The sequence below is a fragment of the Theobroma cacao genome, chromosome 3 (assembly GCF_053813885.1).
Source record: "Theobroma cacao isolate CCN51 chromosome 3, ASM5381388v1, whole genome shotgun sequence".
NCBI lineage: Eukaryota > Viridiplantae > Streptophyta > Magnoliopsida > Malvales > Malvaceae > Theobroma > Theobroma cacao.
Window position 1 is genome coordinate 9,433,417 of NC_142641.1, and position 14,863 is coordinate 9,448,279.

Consider the following 14,863-nt stretch of genomic DNA (forward strand, 5'->3'; position numbering starts at 1 on the left):
ATGGGTAAGGAGAGAGAAAGATGTTAGATTGATTTGATTCTAAGTTATGTTAGTGTTTTTAGTTAGTTAAGCATGTTTTGAAACAAAACAACAAGAAAAGAATCCATTTTCCTCATGAACCTTCAATGGCCGAACCCTATGTGAAGTGTAGAAGTAATAAATTGATTTTGTGATCAAGTGAATTGGTTGAAAATTTGATGAAATGATGATTTATGGTGAGAAAATGGAATGAAAAAATTTTTAGTGATAGTGCACCACAATGGCCGAAATTTTCAAGAAGAATTGTGAGGGTTGTTAGGCTGAATTTTAGATTATTGAAATTGTATTTAGTGAATTGAAATATTAAAAATGAAATGGAGCAATTTGGAGCCAAATCGGACACAATTGTCATTTAATCGGGTAATAGGCCGAATTAGGTCAGCACAGCATTTAAGCAGTAGTCGGATAAATTGCATATCATATCATGCATATACACCGAGCCTGAATTGATTTTGTAATGGTCAAGCATTAATGTGGTGAATTATGTATTGTACATTATGGATAGGTGGTGAGTAAATTACACTGGTAAAAGTACAGAGATTGTGCTTGGAGACTGGATTAGGAGTACATCGACTCCTAGAACTGTGAGTAAACTTATTATCGTCTTAATTATCTAGAGTAGTTTTATACAATTGTGTGATTTTATAGAAAATGGGTTTAAATGGTAAATTGCTATGTTTTAGGAGAAATTGTGATTTTATAAAATGATTTTATAAATTTTTTGGAAAATTGAATACTGGTTTTGAAAATAGAGTAATGGAGACTGCCTACTTGTGTTATAAATTGTGTTTTAAATTATATAGCTTATAGCAATATGTGAGCATGAATGGCAAAGTCGGTGTTTGTATCAAAATTATAATTATACTGTGTATTCAACCTTGAGAGGCTAGGTTGCGATAAATTGTCATGTCATGCAAAAAAAGATTTTATAAATCAGGTGGTAGATAAAATAATCCATAATCCCTGTAGTGGAGGTTCTGTGTACTAGCCTAAGAGAGGGGGCACAGAATCAGATATTTTTATTATATTCTTACCTCGATCGGAGAGCCGTCTGAAGTGTATCTCTAGAGGTAAAGATTTGAGTGCACTTCACGTAGACCATCGCGTGAGAGTGAGACTCAGCCAATGCCAAGGCATGGCTAGAATTTCGGATGTAAAGACATTTAACCGCCTTGGTGGTCTCGGTCAGATGCCTAGGCTAAGGTATCCCCATGAATGATTTTGACAGAAGCCAAGTTTTGTGAAAATATATAAGCCATGTTGATTAATTGAGTAAACTGAATATTCACGTCATGAAACATATATTGGAAAAGAATTATTTTAATTCATCTCCATTTACTCGCCTTTAGATATTTCAGATGGTGTCTGTTTACTCACTGGGATTTTATAATCTCACCACCCTCAATTCCCCACATTTTAGGCTCGGGATAGCTGATAGATAGATGATTACATCAAGGACTTCAATTAGCCTTGCATTGACAAAATTGTAGGTTCACAGACTCGCACCTTATTGGTTAGTTAGGGGCCAACGTGTCATTGTAAAAGAAATTTTATACTTCAGTTATCTGCTTTAAAGTACGTATGAATATATTTAGCTTTTACACTACAGAAATTATTTATGAATTGTTCTATAAATATTGTTTTTTTAAATAGAATATTTTATTAAATATTATTATTTTATTCAAACTATTATTGCAACGACCTCTCCCCGGTCGCTACCGGTATCCAAGACTTCCAGAAAAGACCCGCCAAGTCTCGAACAAGCCTGTCTAGAATTTGCTCGTTAATCCATTACATTCAATCACCATATAATATTGATACTTTCATATACTAACTTGAACTATAAATATAAAAATCAATATAAACTTTTTCCTTTTTATTCGTAAGTATATGTATTAAAATCTATAATCTCCAAATTAATGCTTATATAAAAATTTAGAATTTGTTTACAACTTAATAAATAAAATGCTACAACTTGACCTCTAACAGCGGAGCGACTCGGAATAAAATACCAAGAGATGCCTTTACCTATTCACGGTGGACCGAATGCGTCACTGACTACTCGCTAGGCTGATCCCTATCTGCAAAAAGGGAAATAAAAGGGTGTGAGTCTCATCGACTCAGTGATAATCATCGACTCAGCGAGTAGGGCATAGATGGGAAACAAGTAAATGGCAGACAGTTTAATATAAAAATGCAGATTATAAAAACAATTCGTTTCAAACGGGGATTTGTGCCTTATATAAAAATTAAGAATTTCTTATAAAGTATAAATAATCGAGGTAATAAAATTTTTTCACATCAAAATATATTAATAATCATTTTCGAATCAAATCAATAAAATTTAGCAAGCTCCCGCGAAACCAAATAATATTTAAAATCATGTCAAAATCATAACTCACCCCATATGCGTGGAATTACATATTTATTTCACAGATAAACATATAGGGGAGCTGCGAAAAACTGTTTAATTCCTTTTTCACCATGCAGAGAAATATAATTCATAATATTAAAACTTATTTCAACTCATATAAAACCATTACATTTTTGTCAAAAATAAACAACATGGCTTATGACTTTCTTAAAAACTTGGCTTGTGCCAAAATCATTCTCATACTCGGTTGTCAGGGATACCTTGGCCTGGAGCTATCCCAACCGAATCCGCCAAGGCTGTTAAAAAGTAATGTACGCATAAATCATATTTTTATTTTGAAAACACAGTCGTTCCTTGGAGTTAACAGAGTTCATCATCACGAGGTGGTTTGGCGTGACATGAACTCTAACCATACCTCAGGAGATACCCTACGTGCCTCTCCGACCGAGGTACATATATAACCGGATTTCGTGCCCCTCTAATAGGCTGGTCCATAGAATCCGCCCACTGCAGCAAGCTAAACCCACCATACAAAAAAATTTGTAATAGCATGACATGGCAATTTTTTCACAATCCAACCTCTTAAGGCTAAATACACAGTTAATATATTTCAACACAAATACCAATTCAACCAATTATGCAAATATTGTCACAAGCCATTCGATTCAAAATACAATTTATAACACAACAAGTAGCAATCTCCAATTACTTTTGAATTTCTTGGTTAAAATGAAATCACCTTTTAAAAGAATTCAAATTTGATCTTCAAGGGGATATTTTAAATCTTTCTCAAAATATCGATCCCCACATCATGTTAAAACTCTTTTTTCGTAAAATGTTCATTGTAAATATTTGCATGATATTTTGTATCAAAATAGCATGGTGAATATGTAATAAATTTCATGAATGCACACCACACAAACAATAAGGCACAATTTTCTTTGATATAAATCTTTTCGAAAAGCTTGTTTCCCAGTTTAAAACATTTTTTGTCTAATATATATATATATATATATATATTTCAAATGATTTCTAAAAATAACTTACACCTACAATTCCTTAAAATTCTATCAACGCATGCTTTCCATAAATTTTGCACTTCACATAATATATGTACATGTATATATATACGGAATTCTTTAAAATTGACACCCCCTACTTACCTCATAATAGTGGAATATTACTTCACTGTTGATTGGTACGCGTATAATTATTCCTATTTGTAGATCATATACTTCGTTCGGCACGCCTCCACGACAACTTTCCTAGCAACAATTTAAACTTAGTATACTTAATCACACATTTATATGGGTAGCAACTTAATTAAAAATTCCTTAAGCAACTTGCATATTTTTCATCCAAAATATGCACAATATTAAACTACCCATAAATCTGAAAATATAAAATTAACTTACCATTGGGCCTTCTCCATGGGCTTTTCCATTTTTCCTATTTGGGCCAAACCTATTTATTTTTATTTTCTATTGGGCCATGCCCACTTATTTTCTATTGGGTCATGCCCATTTTTATTTTCTATTTGGGTCATGCCCATTTTTATTTTCTATTTGGGCCATGCCAATTTTTATTTTCTACTTCTTTTCTTTTCTTTTCTTTTTCTTTCTTTTTTCTCTCTTTCACCGTCACTCCCTTCACCACCATGTCTTCCTCTCTTCACCACCGTGGCTTCCTCTCTTCCTTGGGTCGTTTTCTTCCTCCTCCTGTGGCAGCACTTTCAACTCTCTTTTCCTCAAAAATTTGGCAGCACCAAGCTGCTTTTTCTCCCTCAAATTGGTAGCACAATGCTGTCCAATTTTTCTGCACAAATTGGCAGCAAACAGCTCCAATTTTTCTGCAGAAAATAGCTCCAATTTTTCTGCACAAATTGGCAGCAAATAGCTCCAATTTTTTTGCACAAATTGGCAGCACTTTACTGCCCTTTAATGCCAGCAAAACCTCTAAAATTTCCAGCTGCAAATTCACACAATTTAGCAGCAAAAACCTTGAATTTTCAGCACCAAAATCAGCCATAGAAACCTCAAAAATTCCAGCAATTAACTTTAAAAAAATCAGCTTTCCTACCTCAAAATTTTTAGCTTTCTTCTTCCTCCAAAATTGCAGCAAAAACTCTCTTTTTCCTTCCTCAAAGTGCAGCAAAACCATTCTCTTTGCTCTTCCTCTCTCACGGTTCTTTCTCTCCCTTTTTCTCTTCATTTGTTTCTTCCTTTATTTTTCTTCTCTTTTTCTTCTTCACTAACCTACTTAACTTTTCTCTCTTCCTTTTTCTTTCCTCACATGGCCGACCCCCACCTTCCTTTCTACACTCTTCTCTTTTGTTTTCTTTACTTTTTGGTCTTTCTTCCTTTCTTTTGTATGGCCGGCCATTCACCTCCCTTGGTTCCAATTTAATATTATTCCAAATAACTTTGACTTTTCTTCATTCTCATCCAAACCACATCATTTCCATTCTTGACTCATGTGGTCACTCATGTACATATAAAACTATTGTTTGACTTTTCAACATCTTTTCTTCATTATTTTATCATCCATTTTATTTTCATTTTATTTTTATTTCTTCAAAACAATAAAATTTACATATTATGCCTTAACTTCATTTTATTTGGTACTCAATCTTTCAATTTTCGTATCTTAAAATTTGATCATTTCGACATGTTTAAAAATTCTAATTTTCTTCTATCTTCCTTTTCTTACACGTGTATAATCAAAATATCGAGATCGTATTTCAACGCGGTGTCATCTTAATATTTAAATATTTACTTGCCGACGTTAGCTCGATTTAATAAAATCACGCTGTCATAATTATCGTCGTTTTCCTTCAAAATTTTTCTTTACTTTTTCTCCCCCACTTAAATTAGTCATATTTCATTTTTCATGACTAATTCTGATAACATATAAAATATTAATATTTTAATATTATTTTATTAAATAAAATATTATTTTATTTTAAAATTTTTCACTTGCCTTCTTTGGTCCCAAAACGCATTATTACATCTCGGTTTACTTCCGAATCATCCTTTAGCTTACTAATTCATCTCCAATGAAAATATTATTATTTAATTATTGTTTCTGCACGAGCGAAGCATTTTATTCTTGAACGTTCCTTTCATCCTTTGTCGCTCTTTAGCACGCCAATTCGCATCAAACGATCATTCGTTTGATCAATAAGATCTTATTTGTGTCCAACAAGGGTGCGGGCTATTACAATTATAATTTTGTTTCAAATAATTATTTTAGACATCTAAATTTACTTTAATTATGAAACATGTGTTTTTCGCCCACACATGATATTTTTGGTGAGTTTCGTTATTTTAAAAAAATGACGAAAATGCCCCTGTGAGCTAGAAAATAATATTATATTGTTTTGATTTGGAAACGACTTATGATTTCTTGAAATGCGAGATTTAATAACTATCACTCACCGGGGATATGCGGAAGCTGATACGAGAGCCTTGCGAGGTTTCGATCGGCATTCGGGGTGAAGAATATCTATCGAGGCTTCACGGCGGTTGTCACGGGCTCAATGAGAGTTTCGGGTCGTGACAAAAAAATTGGTAAGATAATACTATATTTTGAGGCCTATGGTTAGTTTAGTATTGTGAGAATGTTGGTGTGCAAGTTTTAGTTGGTTGAAGTGTATGAATTATATGTTAGATGCTTATGAATATTTTGGATGAAAAATATGCAATTTGGTTAAGGAATTATTAAATTAAGTAGTTGCCCATACATGTGTGTGATTAAGTATATTGAGTTTAATTGTTGCTAGGGAAGTTTGCCATGGTGGCATGCTGGACAAAGTAAGACGTGATCGGCAAATAGGAGTAGTTATGTACACGTACGAAACAATAGCGAAGTAGCGTTATGCTATTGTGAGGTGAGTAGGGGGTGTCTATTTTAAAATTTCTGTAACTATATATATATATACGTATCATTTATTTTAAATGCAAAATTGTGGACAGCATGAGTTGGTAGAACCCTACGGATTTTGTGTATGCTAAAATGTTTGAACGTGTTTTGAATATATATGTATAAAGATATACGTAAAGGATTTTTAATTAGGGAACAAGCATTTTAAGACGATTTTATTCAAATGTGCCTTATATTTGTGAAGTGTGCATTCATGATTATAAAGCTTATGCACCATGCGAATTGTTGTTTAAAATTCATGCACAAATTTTATTTTATAAAAAAAAATAGATTTAATCATGCCCTATGTTAAATGCTTTGGAAATAATTTCGAAATAAAATTTCAATGGCATAACATAATTTCTAAAATGGTTTTATAAACCAAGAGATTTAAGAGTAGGCCGGCTGTCACTTCGCTTAAGTGTGACCCTTGTGTACGAGTGAGCTCTAGCTAGAGAACCTTTAGGTCGTCGACGACCTGTTAGACATGACTGGGGCCATGGTCTGCGATTTGTACATAGCTCGGCCACTTGTGAAATACGCGGTTGTGACCGCTTGATTCTCTGATGTTGGCCAACATCGTTGAGACTACCATGGCATATGGGATCTAGTGGAGCGAGGCTCCCGAATGTTATTACGTGGTAGCAAGACCATAAGTTTTATTTCATCTCCTACTCGAGACTAAGAATCTCTTTGGGTTTTCGAAATCGTATTTTTACACATGGTGAGAATTATATGATTTTCAGCAGCTCCCCTGTTTATTTAATGATGTGGATTTAACTACTAGCACACAAGGTGATTTGTGGACTTGTTATAAGTTTTAAAGGTATAACTTTACGGGAGCATGCATGTTACACTGATTTGGTTTAAATAACCTATAAAAGGTTTCAACGAAAGAAATTTTTATACGCGCTAATTTTAATATATATATATATATATATATATATGAAATACCCCATACTTTGATATGGTGATAAATAAAGTTGATCGAATGCAAATTAAGGTCAATTAAAATGTTTAAAAGTGATAAAAGACGAAAGGAGTAGTTTAGGATAAAATATTCCGAAAGTGAGGCATAATAAGGTATTTCGGGTACCAAGGAGACAAGATAAAATTTTTAGAATAAAATAATATTTTATTAATGAAATAATATTAAAATATTAATATTTAGCCGGATATCGAAATCAGTCAAGAAAAAGGATCATATGGTTGATCCAAGTGGGGGAGAAGATGACAAGCCCGACTCTATAAAATATTTGTCATGACATACATGTGATGGATAGCATGTTTACATGCTAAGAGAGTCTCGAAAAATTTACAAAAGTCGGTATTGTACCTAGAGGTACAACAAAGTTGAGTTAAACCTCGAACTAGATCAAATAGAGAATTCATGATGAAATTAAGAATTTTAAAGTCCCAGAATGGTTTAATATGGTAATTCGGAGTTCGATGACCAATTTGGAGTCAAATCGAAATTTTCGCTATCTAGGGGTAAAATGGTCATTTGCCACTTGGGGACAAAATGGGAATTTTTAGAAAAGATTTTTGGCCCCATTTGACTTATTGGAGTAAGATTTGAGGTTTAGAAGTGAAAAATTTTAATTTCGGTATAATTTGGAGTAAAAGGGTAAAATGGTAATTTTACCATCCGAAATCAAAAATTTAATTTTTCAAAGGATTTTGATCAAATTTAATTATTTGGAGTGTGAAATGAGTATGAGGAGTGAAAATTATGCATTATGGCAAATTTTCAATTTTTGGGGTAAAAATGTAATTTTTGAAAAGTTCGAGGGTAAAAGTGTAATTTTGAAAAATTTGCTCCACCAAAACTTTGGAAAAATCTGGAAATTTCACTTAAGACTTGGATAAGTCAAAGGGAATGCATGGTGGAAAAAGTAGGACAAGTGGATGGCTAGAAAAAAAAATGAATTAATAAAATATTCAAAATATGAATAAAATAATATTATTAACCCATTCTTCTTCTTCCACATTCGGCCAAGCAAGAAACAAGAGAGAGAAAGGAGAAAATAAACCCATAGCCAAGAAATTTAAAGGGAAAATAGGTGAAAATTCAAAAATCAAGTGAAAAAAAGGTAACATTTCTTAAATTTGTCTTGTGCTTTACCTTTCCCATGCATTTCCCATCTTTTTTCATGGTTGAATCATGTGATTTGAGGATGATTTCAATTCTGGTCATATGGGTTTAGAGAGAGAAAGTTGTTAGATAAATTTGATTTTAAGTTATGTTAGTGTTTAGTGTTTGTTTAGCATGTTTATGAGTAAAACAACAAGAAAAATATTTATATTCTCCATCAATTTCTCTAAGTCGAATCTAGCCAATTGTATGTGAGGATGAGGTTGACTTTATTTTAAGAGAATTGGGTGGAAAAATGATGAATTATGAGGTTGGAAATTAAATGGGAATTTTCGGTGCAATAAATTGAAACTTTTACCCACTAGGGGTAAAAGCATAATTTATAGTTCGGACTGGTAAATTGGACCAAATTCACAGTCATTGAGGTATTGTGGATATAATTGGATAATTGAAATTGAAATGGATGGAATTGGAGTCGAATTGGGGATTTTAGGTATTTACATCGTGTATAGGCGAGTTAGGTCGGACACCTCAATTAAGCGATTGTCTAGACATTTCAAATCTTATCTAGTGCATAGGCATGGATAAGAGCTTGAAATAATTTATGATAAATTGACACAATTTATTGAATTTTGTATCATGGATTATGGATAGGTGGTGAGTCAATTGTTTCGGGTAAGAGACTGCACCCGAGGGCGGAAGATAGGAGTATTTCTACTCCTAATACTGTGAGTGAACTTATTATCGTCTTAATTATCTAGAGTAGTATTATACAATTGTGTGATTTTATGAAAAATGGGTTTAAATGCTAAATTGCTATGTTTTAAGAGAAATTGTAATTTTATGAAATGATTTTATAAATTTTCTGAAAAATCGAATATTGGTTTTGAAAATAGAGTAATTGGAGACTGCTAGTTTGTGTTGCAAATTTATGGTTTTGAATTGAATGGCTTATGATAATAAATGAGCATGAATGACTAAACTGATTTTGGTGTTAGAATTATTTATACTGTGTATTCAGCCTTGAGATGCTAGGTTGCGATAAATTGCCATGTCATGCTAGAATGAATTTTATTGATTGGTGGATTATATATTAATTATTTACTGCAGAGGGGGTTCCGTGGACCAGCCTATTAGAGGGGCACGGTAAACTCTATTATATTATTACCTCGAACGGAGAGGCGCGTAGGGTATCTCCTGGGGTAAAGCTTAGGGTTCACTTCACGCCAAACCATCACGTGAAGGGGAACTCAGCCAACGCCAAGGAACGGCTATATTTTTCTCAAACTAAAATATATTTTAAGTGTATACAAAATTTTAACAGCCTTGGCGGACTCAGTTAGATGCCCTGCGCAAGGTATCACCAAGTATGAGTTTTGACACGAGCCAAAGTTTTAAGAAATTCATAAGCCAAGTTGATTACTCGATTTATATGGATTGACTTTATTTGGTTGAAATGAACTGAAAGGTAATGAAATTACGGTATGATGACTTATTTTAATTGTCTCCATTTACTCAACTTTAGATACTTTAGATGGTATTTGTTTACTCACTAGGATTTTATAATCTCACCACCCTCATTTCCTCACATTTCAGGCTCGGGAAATTCCATAGTTAGCTGACTTTGACAAGGACTTTCATTTGGACTCGAATCGGTAAAAGCTGTATGTTTCCAGCTTCCAATACATTTTGGATAGATGTGGGCCCACGTGTCACTGTAAAAGAAATTTTATGCTTTGGTTATTTGCTTTATAGTATATATGAATATAATTATCTTTTACGCTATAAGAATTATGTACCGATAGTTTTATGAAAATTAGTTTACAAGAAAATAGTTTATTTTATTGAATATTTTTATTATATTCAAATGGTCAAATTTTCACTTCAAATGAACGTTTTAGATACTTAATTTTTTTTAAAATCATTAAATATATATTTTCGGCTTACCTACTACATTTTTAGCAAGTTTCGAGGTTTTCAACAAAAATGACGAAAATGCCCTTGTGAGCTAAAAAAAATGTTATGTTATGTTATGATTTGGAAATGATTTGTAATCCTTCGTATTTTGATTATTTGATAACTATTGCTCACCGGGGAAGTACGAAAGCTTATACGAGAGCCTTGCGAGGTTTCGATCGACATTCGGGGTGAAGAATGTTTGTCAAGGCTTCGCGGCGGTTGTCACAGGCTCGATGGGGAGTTCCGGGTCGTGACAATATATATATATATATATATATATATATATATATGTGTGTGTGTGTGTGTGTGTGTGTGTGTGTGTGTGTGTGTGTGTGTGTGTGATTTGAATTGATCAACTTGCATTAAAATTCTTGATTTACCTATAAGGCACACATTCCTTTCTAAGTTAATTGTTTACGTATTCTTATAGTTTTTTCATATTCAAGATCTCTACCTTATCGTTTGTTTCCCATCTATGCCCTAGTCACGAAGTCTCTGATCACTGAGTTTGTGAGACTCACCCCCTTATCTTCTTTTGCAAATACGTGATCAGTACAAGCGTGTCGCCCAACAGATCTAATTTTGCTATGAAGTAGGTAACGACATCTCATAGCCTTCACTCTAAGTCGTTCTGCTGCCTAGGGTCGTGTTACATAAAATTGCTAGATGTTGCAAAGTATTGTTAACTTCATGGATATGTGTTGATAAAGACCTTGTGATCGATATTTGATTATTATTATCTAGAATGGAGTAAACAATAGTACATTTATTATTAATTACTTACGTACTTAAAAGTATATTTAATGAATTTAACGAGAATTTTAAATTAGGCTTGTTCGAGATTTGGCAGGCTTACTCGCAAGTCTCAAACGCCGGTAATGATCGGGATAGAGATCGTTAGATGAGTTGATGACCGGTGGGTAATGATTCCAGCTACGTGTAGTGTGGGAGTGCACATAAGCTGATGATCAGAGGATGATGATTCCAGCTATGTGCGGTGTGAGAGTGCACATGAGCTGATGACCGGTGGTTGTATGCATGTTTACACATACCATAGAAGTGTTAGAGAAAATATTACGTGATTGCATTGAATGTTGAAAGTTGAACTTCCTAAATGTTTTAAAATGAGTTAAAAAATAGCACGGCATCGAGTTTTGTTCATAATATACAAATTTGCATTGTTTTTAAATGAGTGCATCATGTTTTCGAAAAACTCTCCATATCGTTTGCTTGTTCCCTTCCTATGTTTAGTCACTGAGTTTATACTCACTCTTTTTAACCTCATGTTTTCAGATTCAGAGGTAGTTGGGACCTAGATTGAAGTGTCCATTTGTATTCGCCATTTGGTAGGTACCATGACATTTTGTAGCGACACCCACACCTAGAGTCACTCTGCTGATAGTCAACATCTCTTGCATGTGTATATAGTTACTTCAATGTAAATTATGAGATTGTTGTGCACTTTGTATGTTGATTGATTAACCATGCCGTCTAGGGTTGACGAATGATAACCCTATTTTGGGAACATTATATATATATACTTGGTTTTCACGGTCTAATTTCGAATGAACATTCATTAGAAATTACAAGTATTAGATCTTAAAGAAAGAAAGGCTTCCTTAGGCCTAGTGGGCTATGCCTATTGGGCCCTTGCATCGATCATGGCCTAGGAATTGGGTTGTGATAGCTTTCTCCACATTCCCACCAATGACAGGGGAGTTTTCTTTTACTTTTTCTTTCTCTAAATGTTCAGTTTAAGTTTAGGGAGGGATTTATCTTTTAGTTACGTCTTTTAGTTATGCTTTAAATTTATTTGTTTTAAATTTTAAGTTTATTGAGTTGTTTTTCTTCAATTTTATTTATTTATTTGGCTTTTCCTTAAGTTTATTTATTTGATTTTAGCTTGAGTTGTTTTATGCCCTTTTTGAAATACCCCATACTTTGATATGATGATAAATAAAGTTGATCGAATGCAAATTGAGGTCAATTAAATGTTTAGAAGTGATAAAAGACGAAAGGAGTAGTTTAGGATAAAATATTCCGAAAGTGAGAAAATAACAATAAAATAATAATAATTTTATTGGAGGAGAATTTGTGAGATAAAAGGCGATTCGGAAGTCAAGTGAGGCATAATAAGGTATTTTGGGTACCAAGGAGAGAAGATAAAATTTTTAAAATAAAATAATATTTTATTAATAAAATAATATTAAAATATTAATATTTAGCCGGATATCGAAATCAGTCATGAAGAAGGATCATATGGTTGATCCAAGTGGGGGAGAAGATGACAAGTCCGACTCTATAAAAATATTTGTCATGACATACATGTGATGGATAGCATGTTTGCATACTAAGAGAGTCTCGAAAAACTTACAAAAGTCGGTATTATACGTAGACGTACAACAAAGTTGATTTAAGCCTCGAACTAGATCAAATAGAGAACTCATGATGAAATTAAGAATTTTAAAGTCCCAAAATGGTTTAATATGGTGATTCGGAGTTCGAGGATCAATTTGGAGTCAAACCGAAATTTTCGCTATCTAGGGGTAAAATGGTCATTTGCCACCTTGAGACAAAATGAGAATTTTAGAAAAGATTTTTTTGGTCCTATTTGAATTATTGGAGTAAGATTTGAGGTTTAGAAGTGAAAAATTTTAATTTCGATATAATTTGGAGTAAAAGGGTAAAATGGTAATTTTGCCACCCTAGGGGCAAAATTGTAATTTTTCACCACCAGGACATTTTTCCAGCACATGGTCTTCCTTTATCCTCATTTTGACCATTGACTAATTGTGTAGGGGAGATAAAAAGGATTAAAATTTTTAAAGTTTTAAAAACGGGTCAATGACAAAATGCCATGTGTCATACCTTTATTTTATTGTTTCTTTATAAAAAGGCATAAAATCAGCCCATTTTCTTGATATGGCCGGCCAAGCAAGGAAGAGAGAAAAAGAGAGGAAGAGCAAAGGGAAAAACAAGAAAACCTAGGTGAAAATTCAAAGAAAAAGTGAAGAAATCAAGGAAACAAGCTAGGTAAGTTAGAATTTCTTTAGTTCTCCTTGATACCTAGCTTACCCATGTTTTTGTTCTTGATTTCCATGGTTGAATATTGAGTTATTATGATGAATTCAATTCTGAAAAATGGGTTAGGAAAGAGAAAATTGTTAGATTAATTTGATTTAAGTTATGTTAGTGTTTTTAGTTAGTTTAGCATATTTAGGAACAAAACAACAAGAAAAGAATTTATTTTCCTCCATTACCATTATTGGCTGAATTTTTTAGGGGAATATTGGCTGATGACCTTGATGTTTATTTGAGGAATTATGATGAATAATGATGAATTATGTCAAACCCTGCTTTGTAAATATAATTATTACGCCATTTACATGCTCGATAGAATTTTTGTATATTTAGGAAGTTCGAGAAATTGTTAAAAGACGATATTGCCCTTAATGGTACCATTGAGTCGATTAAGCCTCGAACTAGTTCAAATAGGAATTTTAAGGTGAAATTAAGAGTTTCACAGTTCAGGGATGACTCAAAATGGTAATTCGGAGTTTGAGGATCAATTTGGAGTCAAACCGGAATTTTCACTATCTAGGGGCAAAATCGTAATTTTTCCACTCACGGATAAATTTTGAGATTTTGAGAGAATTTAGATCACATTTGACAAATTGGAGAATGGTATGAGTATAAGGGATGAAAAATATGTCTATGGGCAATTTTTCAGTTTTTGGGGCAAAAATGTAATTTTTCACTTTACGAGGGTAAAAGTATAATTTTTAAAAATTTACCCCACCAAAACTTTGGAAAAGTCTAGAAATTTCATGGAAGACATGGATAAGTGAAGAGGATTGAGTGGTAGAAAAATAAAGTCAAAAAGATGACTAGAAAAAAATAAAATAATAAAATATTCAAAAGGTAAATAAAATAATAATATTTTATTAAGCCTATTAAAAGGCTTGAAAATTCCGGAATTATTCATTGGGAGGGTCAGCCAAAACCAGCAGGAGAGAGAGAGAAATAAGAACAAACCCTAGAGTGAGAAAATTCAAAGAAAAAGTGTGATTTTTCAAGGAATCAAGTGTTTAAAGGTATGATTTTTCAAGCTTAGGTTAAGATTTATCATTTCCATGCATTTCTCCTTATTTTCCATGGTTAAATTATGTGTTTTGATGATGGATTCAAATCTGATCATATGGGTTTAGAGAGAGAAAGTTGTTAGATTAATTTGATTTTGAACTATGTTAGTGTTTAGTGTTAGTTTAGCATGTTTATGAGTAAAACAACAAGAAAAATATTCATTTTCTCCATGAATTTCTCTAGCCCGAATCTAGCCAATGGTGTGTGAGGATGAGGTTGACTTTATTTTAAGAGAATTAGATGGAAAAATGATGAATTATGAGGTTGAAAATTTAATGGGAATTTTTGGTGCAAAAAAATTGAAATTTTTACCCATTAGGGGTAAAAGTGTA

General features: G+C 32.9%; 1 long non-coding RNA gene across 1 annotated transcript; it reads right to left on the minus strand.

Annotated features, from left to right (window-relative positions):
* Positions 1-2,534: 2,534 nt before the first annotated feature.
* LOC148763565 (uncharacterized) lies at positions 2,535-4,786 on the minus strand. The gene is made up of 3 exons (XR_016025439.1): positions 4,493-4,786; positions 3,577-3,678; positions 2,535-2,930 (listed from the first exon to the last, which is right to left on the minus strand). It is a non-coding gene; the product is annotated as an uncharacterized LOC148763565 (long non-coding RNA).
* Between the last annotated feature and the right edge of the window lie 10,077 nt (positions 4,787-14,863).